At 35.7% G+C, this 12,783-nt stretch overlaps 1 protein-coding gene across 5 annotated transcripts in view; it reads right to left on the minus strand.

Annotated features, from left to right (window-relative positions):
- RNF217 (ring finger protein 217) overlaps nt 1-12,783 on the minus strand; it is a 121,089-nt gene that overhangs the window by 8,023 nt on the left and 100,283 nt on the right. The window lies entirely within an intron of this gene.

Below are 12,783 nucleotides of genomic sequence, written 5' to 3' on the forward strand. Positions count from 1 at the left end.
AGAAATAGAGACAAAGATGTAGAGAACAAACGTATGGACACCAAGGGGGGAAAGCCGGGGGGCGGGGGTTGGTGGTGGTGGTCGCATGAATTGGGAGATTGGGATGGACATATATACACTAATATGTATAAAATAGATAACTAATAAGAACCTGCTGTATAAAAAAATAAATAAAATTCAAATTTAAAAAAATTCTGTGAAGGTATGTTTTGTTGATGCTATGATCAGCAAGAATGAGGTGGCTCGGGGAATAAGAAGAGATGAAGAGGATTCCTTAAAAGAAGGGATTATGTAAAATTTTTGTAAATAAATGTCAAGGAAAAGAAATCCTGTTGTGGAAGGAAATGATAGCAGGTGTAAGTGTATTTGCAGTACCATTTTAGTTTCCATCTCTAATTTAATTTGCAAATGCTTGTACAGGACTGTGTATACAATGCTACCTGTGCAACTAAGCACCTCCCTCTATTGTTGCTGTCAAGTTACAGGTAAGTACGGAGGTTACTTCTTATCTCCCAAGCTACAATTTAGATGATAATACTTACATGAGAATAAAAATGTGATAATATACATACAGTGACTAAAACATTTTGGGGGCACCTATTGAGTCAGATCAGTATAATATTGGTTCCATCTATCCCTTCCCCTTCACCCACCTAAAAATGTGAGAAACCAAATACCAGGGCAATGCAACTGACACTCCCTGATTGCCAGGTGATCTCCTTTCTCACTTCTTCAACTGGGTGATTCTTAGGCTGATGTTAGACTAGAGTACCTTCCTGGATAGGTGAGGGCTAGCTTGTGGTTAAGGGCATATAAGCATCTGTGGTCAAGGGTAACTACCAATCAATATTTGGTCAATAGAAGCAAAATTTGCTTTTCTGCTATTGGCCACCTCATCTTTTTTCAATTACGTTGAATTCTTTTTCTTTTACCTGACAGTCCAGTGAGAGTGGACCCAGGTTTTGTGGGGCCTGAAGGTTATCTAATTGGGGGGCCCTCTTAAAGGAGAAGCATGTAAATTACAAATGCAAATTAGATACAAGGCCTAAGAAGAGACCTGTGCAGGTGAGGGTCTCTGCAGCTTGAGCTCTTTAGCTTCCTGGTAATTTCTCCCTTAGTCTCCCCATTGCACCTGTTTCTATGAATGCTGCTGAAGAACAATTCCTATGACCACATCCATTTAGCACAGCAGATGGCATTAAGGAATGAGGTAGGCTAAGGCCCTACTGAACCTTTGAACTATTTCTCATCCTTTAAACTACCTGAGCACTAGGAGAAAACGTGTTCAGAGACAACAGCTGAGCACCCAAAATAAAGGTTACTTCATCATATGCTCAACCTTTTGACTGTATATTGTAATTGCTCTCAATATGGAGGTAATTAAAGCTTAACAGATTTCCTGGCCACATAGCATAATGTTGTATGTGACCTGTAAAGGGAAAAGGACTAATACTTGTTTAGAGCCTACTAAATGCCAAGCACTGTACCTAGCTTAGCGCCTTTAAGCCTCATGACCACACCATGAGACTGGCATGCTTATTCATAACCAGAGCTCAGAAAAGTAATCTGCTTGAATGAATGGAGAAAGTATTTTGATTCTTGTCTGTTTCTTCATTATGCTAAGCAGCCTCTTATTATAAACTTAAGGATAAAACCAGAGGGTCAATTGTATTCTCTGCTAACTGACAGAGTAGTCATGTCTGCCCTCCTGTACAAGGCATGTTCAAGTCTTTCTGCTTGTTTTAGCTGCTCTCTGGGCCAGTTCGCGTTCTTCCTTTAAAATAATGTCAAAAATTTTTCTGACAAGAAACTTGCTCCAATAAGTTAAACTTGTCACTGACAGTTCATTTGCCTCAAAATTTCACATACAATTTTTACTGCCATTTTACATCTGCTTGTAATATTGTTTCATTGTGTTCTAAAATCTTTATGTGGTATACTTATTATTTCATTTAAATAGTGAAGACTGAAATTTTTAGCCTCTTTTAACAGTCTTTCCTCATTTCTAAAATAATATTTGAAACACAGCAGGCAACTAAAATACTGTTAGTCCAAAAATATTTCTGCACAGGAAGTGATAAAATTCTAAGTTCTGACAATACTCTACAGGAACCTTGTACGTTGCAGGATTATATAGTTCTATAGATTAATTTGAATATTTTACTCATATAATGGCAATGATTTAATCATGAAAATGGTTTCATAATTTCCAACTGTCAAGTACACAGTGCTTTCTTTAATATTATTGCAAATATATCTTGATTATATATGAATATTTTATAACTTCATGCTAAAAGAGAAATGAACTGACATAATGCAAGTTAACTTGTAACAGACGACATTACTTTTCACATTTGCTAAGAAGCAAGTTGTAATTTTGAACTCCTAACACCCAGAGGCTAATAAATTTCATATGATAAACGACTTCCCTGAATATATCTTTAAAGGTCACACTTTGACAATGCCATTTTTTTTTAAAACATAGATCCTTAAAAAGTAGGTTTAAATTACAGTTATGTAAAGTCCATTTTATTTCTCAGTGAAGCTTTAAAAGATTTTTTTATTATAGCTTCAAAACATTCATCAGTTTAGCTCTGCTAAAAAACATACCAATCACCCAAGTGGCTATAATTCAGCTTCAAAATTCTGTTCTTACTTAAGGGATGGAGACAGAGTAAGACAGATGAGATATTTCTAACCCATTAGATTAAACTGACCACCCATAAGCCACAAACATCATTTGATCTGGTATCACTAACAGGGTTTCTTCTCTCCATCTGTACCAAATAAGGATGGCTGATACGTAAGGAGTTGAGTATTTAAGCACTAAATGTTGCTTATATAGCTCTACATTTACAAGCCATGAGATAAAATGTTCAGGATATGCCAGATATTTCTTTAATATGAGTTTGATATTAAGTCCACATAGTAGTAGACAGAAATGACAGCACGGATCATTTTTGAGCCTATGACATTCTTTATAGTACATATCAACACCTGTAATAAGAGAGTAATCAATATATGTACCTGCCCTCTTCAAGTTGCTTACATTTAGTTTAATAAAATGCCCACAAATTATCTTTAAAAATAGAACTAGAATTCAGCTTTTTATTTTCATACAGATTCTACTTAATTATAAGGTGGAAGAATAACAATAAATGAACTGCTAAATATCCAACCTATTTTATAACTAAATCAGTACACTTCTGCCCACAAGTATTTATCTCCACTTTCACCAAGAATTGAAAGCTTATTTTATTCTTTAAGCAGGAAATGATAACTAAATTAACTGTTATGTATTATTGTTCCCAACAAATAATTTACTCTATGTATAAAATTATTTTAATATATGTATTTGCCTCAATGGCTTTGATATGGGAGGAATTAATTAGAAGCAATAATTATGAGGAAAGTTTTTAAAAATCCCATGAGTAACTCTCAGTTCCTTACTTATCTCACTATACCAATTCTCCATAACACAGGGATTTTTTTTTAACATCTTTATTGCAGTATAATTGCTTTACAATGTGTGTTTCTGCTTTATAACAAAGTGAATCAGCTCTACATATACATTTATCCCCATATCCCCTCCCCTCTTGCATCTCCCTCCCACCCTCCCTATCCCACCCCTCTAGGTGGACACAAAGCACCCAGCTGATATCCCTGTGCTATGCGGCTGCTTCCCACTAGCTAGCTGTTTTACATTTGGTAGTGTATATATGTCCATGCCACTCTCTCCCTTAGTCCCAGCTTACCCTTCCCCCTCCCCGTGTCCTGAAGTTGGATTCTCTACATCTTCGTCTTTATTCCTGTCTTGCCCCTAGGTTCTTCAACACAGGGATTTTTAAAAAGCAAACATCTACACAAAGCCTTCAAAGACCTCATTAAAAATATGAACCTAGAATTGTTGTCCAATTACAAAATAAATAATATATGGGGGTAAAAATGAAACAATTCCAGAGATGCTAAGACTCCTCTGTTCCTTTTCTGGTGCCATGACTTAAGGAAGCACTTCATTAAGTGAATGCGCAAGTCAAGACAAGACAGTGTTACCACATACCAAAAAAGGTGTAAGAAATCTCAGCGAAAGAGCTGAAAAGCAATCAGTCCAATTTAGAACAGGAAGTCAGCTGGTTTCAAGAACATCTTCAAAAAATAACAATGGAATATACACCAAGCAATAAAATTCCTGAGGAGCTAAATATTAAATAACATGATAAATAAAGTGGTATATCTATTCCCAATAAGGAAGAAAGAAGAACAGTAAGGAATTGCAGGAAAAACAAAACAAAATGAAAGGCATGTAAGTTCCAAATATAAGGCATAAAAAACTACAGCATGATTAAGTAATTGACAGTGAGCAAAGATGCAAAAGGCTTTTTTCCTAGAAGTTGTGATCTCATGGAAAAGGAAATGTAATCTTTGCTCCATAATTATATGTTCTTGATTATGTAAATACCCAATTGGTTTTCCCATGCTAGAATTATCCTTTAGAAATAACAGAAGTATTAAATATTATATTAGAATAGAATGTGAATGTTATTAAATTTGACAATATAAAAACAAAGTTACAGCTTACAGAAAATGGGAAATAGAGAAGTGGAAAGAATTGTAGGAGGGCTAGATTTTCATATATCACCTAAAATTGTTAGACTATTGAACCAAGGTTACAGTATATTATTTAAAGGTTAAAGATAATCAAAAGAAGAACTAAAATAATAATTATCAAAAATTAGAAGGAGAAGAAAGGGAAGGGATAGATAAGCGGAATGAATCCTCGTCTGTCATGTCAAACATGGTGGCCTCTATTATGGTAAACCATATTGCAAAAAATATATAAGATGATTTCAAAATCATTTGGTGTCTCCTGCTATGTTAGCTTTTTAAAGCCAATACTCTAATTGTCCTCCAATGTCCTGGTTTTCTTAGTTATAGGAAATTTCATACACATTTCAGTCTTATGATTGATTTATGATGACAAATTCTTTGAAGAAGAGTGTAGAATACTGTCCGATTCTCATTCCTCACAGTAGAGTGTACTACAAATTAGCCCCTAATTTTCTTCCTTCTTCTTTACCATACTTCCCTTAGCCCCACACCCCATGTTCTCAGAAATCTCCATATGTCGGTTTTCCCCTCCTTCCCATTCATCTTTACCCTTTCCCCTCTGTGACTGTGCACCGCTTAGCCTGCTAATAGCTCAGGTGTCTCCCCATCCTAATAAATCCTTCCTTTAATTCCACATGACCTTCTAGCCAATGATTACTCCCACCCTTCCATTTTAACCAAGCTTCTTAAAAGAATATTTTCACTGCTTTTCTTACTCACCTCTCAATTCTTCCTCAGTTGACAGCAACCCCATGTTACTGCAGTCAAATGTTCTACCGCTGAGCTATATCCCGACAACCCCATGTTACTGAAACATCCAGATCAACTGTCTTTCTCCAGGAAACATTCATTCATTCACTCAATAAATATTTATTTGTTCACTGATAAAATCTGACATGGCTTCTGCCATTAAGGAGCTTTTAGTCTAAGCTGCAGATAGACATAATCAATTCTGCAAATAAATAGACACTCGTAAGCTATGAAAAATGCTATGAAGGAAAAGGATAAGGTATGAAGAGAATACTTAAGAAGCTTGATCTGGTCTAAGGGTCAGAAGAGGCTCCTCTAAGGAAGTGTCAGTTGATCTGAGAAATGAAGAACAAGTTAAGTTCGCCAGTTAAGAAGACTTAGAGGTAGGGAGACCATTCCCAGCACAGCATATTCAAGGCACTGTATCCATGAAATGAGAAGCAAGCTGTACTAGCTTGAGTGAGTACTTCTCACTCTCTATTTTAAAACTCTTTAATTGTATGTCTCTGCTCAAACCCTCTCCCAGTCTATAAGATCTGAAAGGGCCCAGATCATGTACATCTTGTTTGTTATTTTATTAAAGGGAGTTCCACTGATCCTGTCACATAGCATGTTCTCAATAAATATTAAAAGAACAAATGAGTATTATCCATGACCCTCTAATTGCCAAATCCAATGAACGTGTTTTTAATTCTTATCTTATTGTATCTCTCAGTGTCATTTAATCAGTTGATCACTACTTCCCTCTGACCTTTGATATACTCTTGCTTCAGTGACACCTTTGTTCCAGGTGCTCCTCTTACCTCTCTTAGGTTCCTATTTCTTCAGTTATCTTTTTTTTTAAAACATCTTTATTGGAGTATAATTGCTTTACAATGGTGTGTTAGTTTCTGCTTTATAACAAAGTGAATCAGCTCTACATATACACATATCCCCATATCTCCTCCCTCTTGCGTCTCCCTGCCACCCTTCCTATCCCACCCCTCTAGGTGGTCACGAAGCACCAAGCACACAAAGCATCATGTACTTTAACAGTAAAACATTTTGTCATATTTACTTCTTTTATGTATATATTATATATATATATATTTTTTAACATCTTTATTGGAGTATAACTGTTTTACAATAGTGTGTTAGTTTCTCCTTTACAACAAAGTGAATCAGTTATACATATACATATGTTCATTTTACATTTGGTAGTGTGTATATGTCCATGCCACTCTCTCACTTCATCCCAGCTTCCCCTTCCCCTTCCCCGTGTCCTCAAGTCCATTCTCTACGTCTGCATCCTTATTCTTGTCCTGCCCCTAGGTTCTTCAAAATCATTTTTTTTTTTTTAGATTCCATGTACATGTGTTAGCATACAGTATTTGTTTTTCTCTCTCTGACTTACTTCACTCTGTATGACAGACTCTAGGTCCGTCCACCTCACTACAAATAACTCAATTTCGTTTCTTCACTTATCTCTTAATGCCATCCATGAATCACCACTTTGCACATACCCTTTGGGTGATCTCTTCCATACTCAAATGGCTTCAACTTCCCTCCGCTGGATCTCATTTCCTAATTTCCACTGCAGACCTGGCTCCTGAGCTGCAGAGTCATGTAGCAACTGTTTGGGGGTCATATGCACCTGTATGCCTTACAGCCATTTCAAAGTCAAATAAGCAACACCAAACTCATAACCATTCCAAGGCTCCCTAGCCCAACAACAAGAAAACTAAGTCCATCTCCATGATTTTATCACAGTTTATGGTATCACCATCCATTTAGATACTCAAGCTAAATATCCTGTTGTTATCCTCTTCTCACTTCTCACCTCCAGCCATTGAACAAAATCAGACAGTTTTAGCCGCAAGATATTTATCGAATACTTCTCCTCTTCTCCAGCCTTTGACCATTACCTTAGCTCATACAATCATCATTTCCTTCTAGATGTCTACAACTACCTTCATATAATCAACAGCAACCAAGCTAAAATATAAATTGGTTACCACCATTCCCTTGTTTATAACTTTTCAGTCTGGAGGATGAAATCCAAGTTTCTTAACATTGCATGCAAAGCCCAGGCTTCTGTTTGTTTCTACAGCCCCACCTTTCACCACTTCCTTCTGTGAACCCTACTCTAAAGGAACCACAGAGCGCTTGTGGCTCTGGTACACAGAACTCATTTCCTGGCTCTGTGCCCTGTCCTTTAAGTGTAATACTCCCACTCCTGGATACCTTCCATCATGCCAAAATGCACCCAATAATCCTCAACAACCTAGCTCTCCCCGCTTTCCCTGAGATGAACGGAGATGTCCCCTTTACCACGAACTCTCTTATAATACTCCACACAAAGCCCTGCTGGAGTGCAACAGTGTTTTATCATCTTCCATGTAACCACTGTGTCTCCCCTTCTGTGGGTTTCAAGAGAAAAAGGACCATGTTGCACAGAGCACATAATGGATTCTCACTAAAAGTACATATAAGGAGGAAAGAAAAATGACATTCATTTATTCAACCATTTTTCTATTTAGTGCTAAACAGTGCCCAGAACTGCTCTAAATGCACAAGGTACCTCAAGGATCAAAACAGATCAATATCCCTGCTCTCATGATGCGAAATATATCCACTGTTTTAAACAGTGATAAGCAATATGGTGCTATGGAAAAAAAATAAAGCCTATAAGGAGCATATTACCTATTGAGGTAGGGGAAAGGGATTATTACTGAGAAGCTGAATTTTGCTCAGACATGAAGGGAGAGAGCTGGGTGTGTAGATATCTGGGGAAAGAATATTTCAAAGGGAAGAGCAGGCATGGACACCGTGAGAAGGAAACATGCCTCATGTTTTTGAAGCACAGCCAGGAGGGCAGTGTGGCTGGAGGAGGGTGAAGGAAGTAGAAGATGAGGTCAGAGGAATAATGGGGTGCGGGCATGAGCAGAGTGTGATGGGGCACATGGTCATTGTAAGGGCTAGCTTTTGCTTTGTGTGAGATGGGGGCCATGGAGGATTTTGAGCAGGGGGGTATGTAATCTGCCTTATGTTTAGTAGTCTCGTTCTGGCTGCTGGGCCGCTGGGTTAGGAACATTGTGAAGAGTAAGAATCCAGTCAGGAGGCTATTGCAAAAATCTTAGAGGGAGAAAGATGATGATGTCCTGTACCAGATTAGTGACAGCACGGTGCTGAGATGTTGTCAAATTCCACATATATTTCGATGGTACAATCTACAAAAGTTAATGACTGACAGTATGTGTGGGTGTGAGAGAAAGAGGTCAAATTCTTGACTTGAGCAGCTAGAAGGTTGCAGCTGCCGTTTACTGAGATGGAGAAACTATGAGAAGGCCCATCTTGGGGACAGGAGAGTGCACTGTGCTGGAGAAGCTCACTAAGACAAGTGAAGACATTGCTTAGGAATTCGGATGAAAAGGTCTATATAACCTTTTCTCATAGTTCTCCAAACTTTGTTGATCTGCCTACTGATTGCTGCTACCAGAAAAACTTGTATCCTGTTTGGAATTCTAAGTTGAGTTTGCTGCAGAAATAAAAAGCAATTCTTAAAGCATGAAATCAAATGAAAAGAAAAATAAATGAACCATCTTAGAAAGCTTTAGATCCTTTAGCAAAACTGGCCCCATAGGTATCCAAATGGAAAATAAGCAGATTTTTACTCAATTATTCCCTGTCTACACAGCTCATTGGACTTCGTTCCTCTCAGAAGCCCTCATCTCTAACAGAGGCTCTCCACAGGGGCTCTCAGGCCCCTGGAGATGCTTCAGAATTTCTTTGGTAGGGGAATGTTTGGTTGTCACAAAGGTGGCTGATGCTGGCATTTCGGGCTGTTCTTCAATGTTTGGGACATCCCACACAGAAGAGAATTAGGTTCCACCCATACAATTTTCTGACACACTAGACATTCATATAGGTGAAAATCTGTTTATAAATATCTGAACATGTTACCTAACTTCATTTTACATATAAACGCAAAATAATGTTTGTATGGTTTTACTAGATAATTTTTTAGTTACTGTATAACTACGGTGTAAACTGAGAAAGAGTGATTGTATTTAGAATCTAACTTCATTTTATATATAAACCCCAAAGAGGTACGTATGATTTTAATGTATCTTGAATTTTCTAGCGATAAAATTGTACACATTCGTATGTACATATGCATACATATATATACACACATACATATATATACATATACACTAATTTTGTTCTCATTTTAAAATGTCAGATAAAAAGGATAGCTATTGATAATATTTAAGCTTCACGGTTTCTTAAATCCAAATTTATGCATTTTAAATGGGTTCAAAAATCTGACTGCTACTTTTTGTCTTTTAATGTCATGGTACCTGAACATTTACATGTTGAAATACATATTATTTCATTATATTTGCACTTATTTTTATTCTATATTACGAGGACAATATATTGATTTCTAATGAAATGTTATATGTACTCACATTATACATTTAATCTCAGACAGTAAACAAATATTGAAGTTATTAGTCATAAAAATGGGGCACTGGATGAAATACAGTTTATATCCTAGAAAATATTTGTTACCAAACAATCAGGCTCTTCTCACAACTAAGGTCTAGGCTTTGGCACTTCAAGAAAACAGCAGCAGTGATAACCACTGCTTCAAGTTTAGTGATTTCAAGCAATCTGGAGAGTTAAAGTGGGTAATTAGTGGTCAAGGAGAAGCTATTTTATTTTCTACAACGGGCACTATATAAAAGCAGTCACCAGCTGCTGAACATACTTTTGCAGCGACTTGTGAAGTGCTAGAGAATTGCAGGATTATCTATAAAATCCAACATTAATACCCTAAGTTCTTTCCTCAGCAACCATAGGCTCTATAGCTATAGCTCAGATATAAGAGCCCACAGACAGGGTTTGTGCTAATTTGATGTGAACAGGAGCAAATTAATCTTTTCTCTGAATCAATACATTTTTGCCAAAAGCATCCTATTACAGGATTTAAGAGAATAAAATATCTGAAAGGAAATATCTTGACAAGCAAATTCCTTTAATTCCAAATTCTCAATAAATTATGGATGAATATAATGTACTTTCCCCTGCCTGCCTTTCGGTTCAGTTACCTAACCTCTCTGAAACTGTTTCTATATCTTGAAGTGGTGGTAATTACCCCTTTCTCAAAACTTTCTTTTGAGATTTAAACGAGACAACAAATGTAACTCACATACTATTGAACCTATCATTTTATTATTACTGTGAAACACCTTAAAGTTTTATCAAAAGGCATTTAATAGTTAAGATTTGGATGGCACATTAGAACTTAGCATCTTAGTATCACATCTGAGGATTTGATGAGATAATATGCATGTAAAACTGCAATGGAGAGTAATATGTAGTAAATATCAGTACATGTAGATAGTATTGCCATTATTATTACTGTTCTAACACTACAAAGAAAGACAGAGCGTTGTACAAAGGCATTTTTATGAATAAAATAAAGCTGGCATATTAGAACTCAGCACCCCCTGTTCATATCTTGGCATTTCTTAAAAAAAAAAAAAAAAAAGTGACTGTCCTGCCTCCTAAAACTAGGATATATGTTGACCTTGGAATAAAATAAATGACTTAATTACCTTTAATTCATAAATCACATTACTTATATATTAGTCTATGAAAATGTATAACTTCCTAATTAATTATCCCTATTCAATGTTTTGTAAAATGCCCTAACTAGAGATATGTTATTATTTATATAAGAGAAAAATTAAAGTGGTCAGCTGCATGTTATCTAGTTGGCTATGACTATATCTGTACCACATTATATAAATGTTTACATAAGCATTTCTCTTATCTGACATTAAGGAAGAAGGTAATTTGGGGTAGGGATGTTTGAGGAATTCCCTTTTAATTTTCCAAATTATGAAAAGCTAACCATTTTGAGAAATATTAACCCCAGCTTTGCTTTAGTAAGCCCAGTATTCGTAGAAACATTTAACTTTTACCTGAGGAAGGAAAAAGAAAATGTAATAGTCAAACCCTTAGAGGTTGCATAGGCAAATAGAGATGTGTAAGCAGCTCCAGAAAGCTGTGATGTTAGAGTCCTTCTGTTCTCTTGTTAGGTTTTATTTATTTTTACTCATGAACTTTTTCCAACATTTAAAATTTAAAGATGCTAGTGTAACAGACATGCATGGATTTACCACCGATATTTAATAATGTTAACATATTACAATATTTCTTTCAGAAATATTTTTGAAGAGATAAAACTTTCTTTATATACTGCCTTTTTTATAAAATTGTTTCTTAACTTTAACTTCCTGCTGGCTTTAAACTGGCTCGCCTCAAATTATTGGGTAAAAGGGCCTGAAGGTGTGTCCAGCTCTCTTTTGAAAGTACGTATGTTAAAAATATATACTCAGAGGGCAGAAATCTGGACTTTGTCGAGTTTTGAATGTTAAAACCCCATTTTAAAAAACATTTTAAATCGAAAAACATGATATAGCTAAAAGATAAAACCTGGTTAACTAACACTAATTGACGAGCATTAAACCTTTTGAGGAACAATCAGAAGATTGGATCATTAACCATTCTTACAGAGTTCTTATTCACATTCCTGAGGGTTCATGATTGTTTTTATCTTTAATGATGCTTATTATAATATTAGACAGTAATATTAGAGGTTTCTAATTCTTCTAAAATCGAAAATTGTTCAGGCCTTTAGAATCATCCAGCTGGGGTTTGCTATGACCTAGCACACATTTATTAATAAACTAAAATAAATAATAAAAAGACTTTCGGGGAGTTCCCTGGTGGCCTAGTGGTTAGGATTCTGGGCTTTCACTGCTGTGGCCAAGGTTCAATCCCTGCTTGGGGAACTGAGATCCTGCAAGCCGCACAGTGCTGCCAAAAAAAAAAAAAAGACTTTTTATAAAGTATGTGTTGAACAATAAAATTATAGCTGGTCGCCATTTTCTGGAAAAAAGGAAATGATAAAATAATTTCTTTGTTTTTTGCTTTTAATTTAGTTAGTGGGGTATTACTCTACCATTTAAAGAACTATCAGTGTATACTTTGGAATAGTTTTAAGTATTTCAGACTTTCAAATGATAATACATGTTAAAAAAAATTTGCACTTAATATTGTTTCCAAAAATTTTCGTGAACAATTTAAATCTAAAGTATACAAGTGAAATTGCTTACAACTGCTTACTTGTTTGTTTTGTATTGTATAACCTCATGTTTGTTAATTTTTAGGTGTGCATCTCACTTTTCATTTTCTTTGACTTAACAATTTTTTTTCTTACTAACTCAGAGTTTAGTATCTAATCTGTGCTATAAGACACAAGTCTCAAATGAATTTTTGCATAAAACGGAACAAATATTCCAATACCTCCAACAAAATTTAAATCTGCTTTTTGCTTTAAATTTAACTTAAATTTAAAATTATCATGAA

The sequence above is a fragment of the Physeter macrocephalus genome, chromosome 10 (assembly GCF_002837175.3).
Source record: "Physeter macrocephalus isolate SW-GA chromosome 10, ASM283717v5, whole genome shotgun sequence".
Classification (NCBI taxonomy): Eukaryota; Metazoa; Chordata; class Mammalia; order Artiodactyla; family Physeteridae; genus Physeter; species Physeter macrocephalus.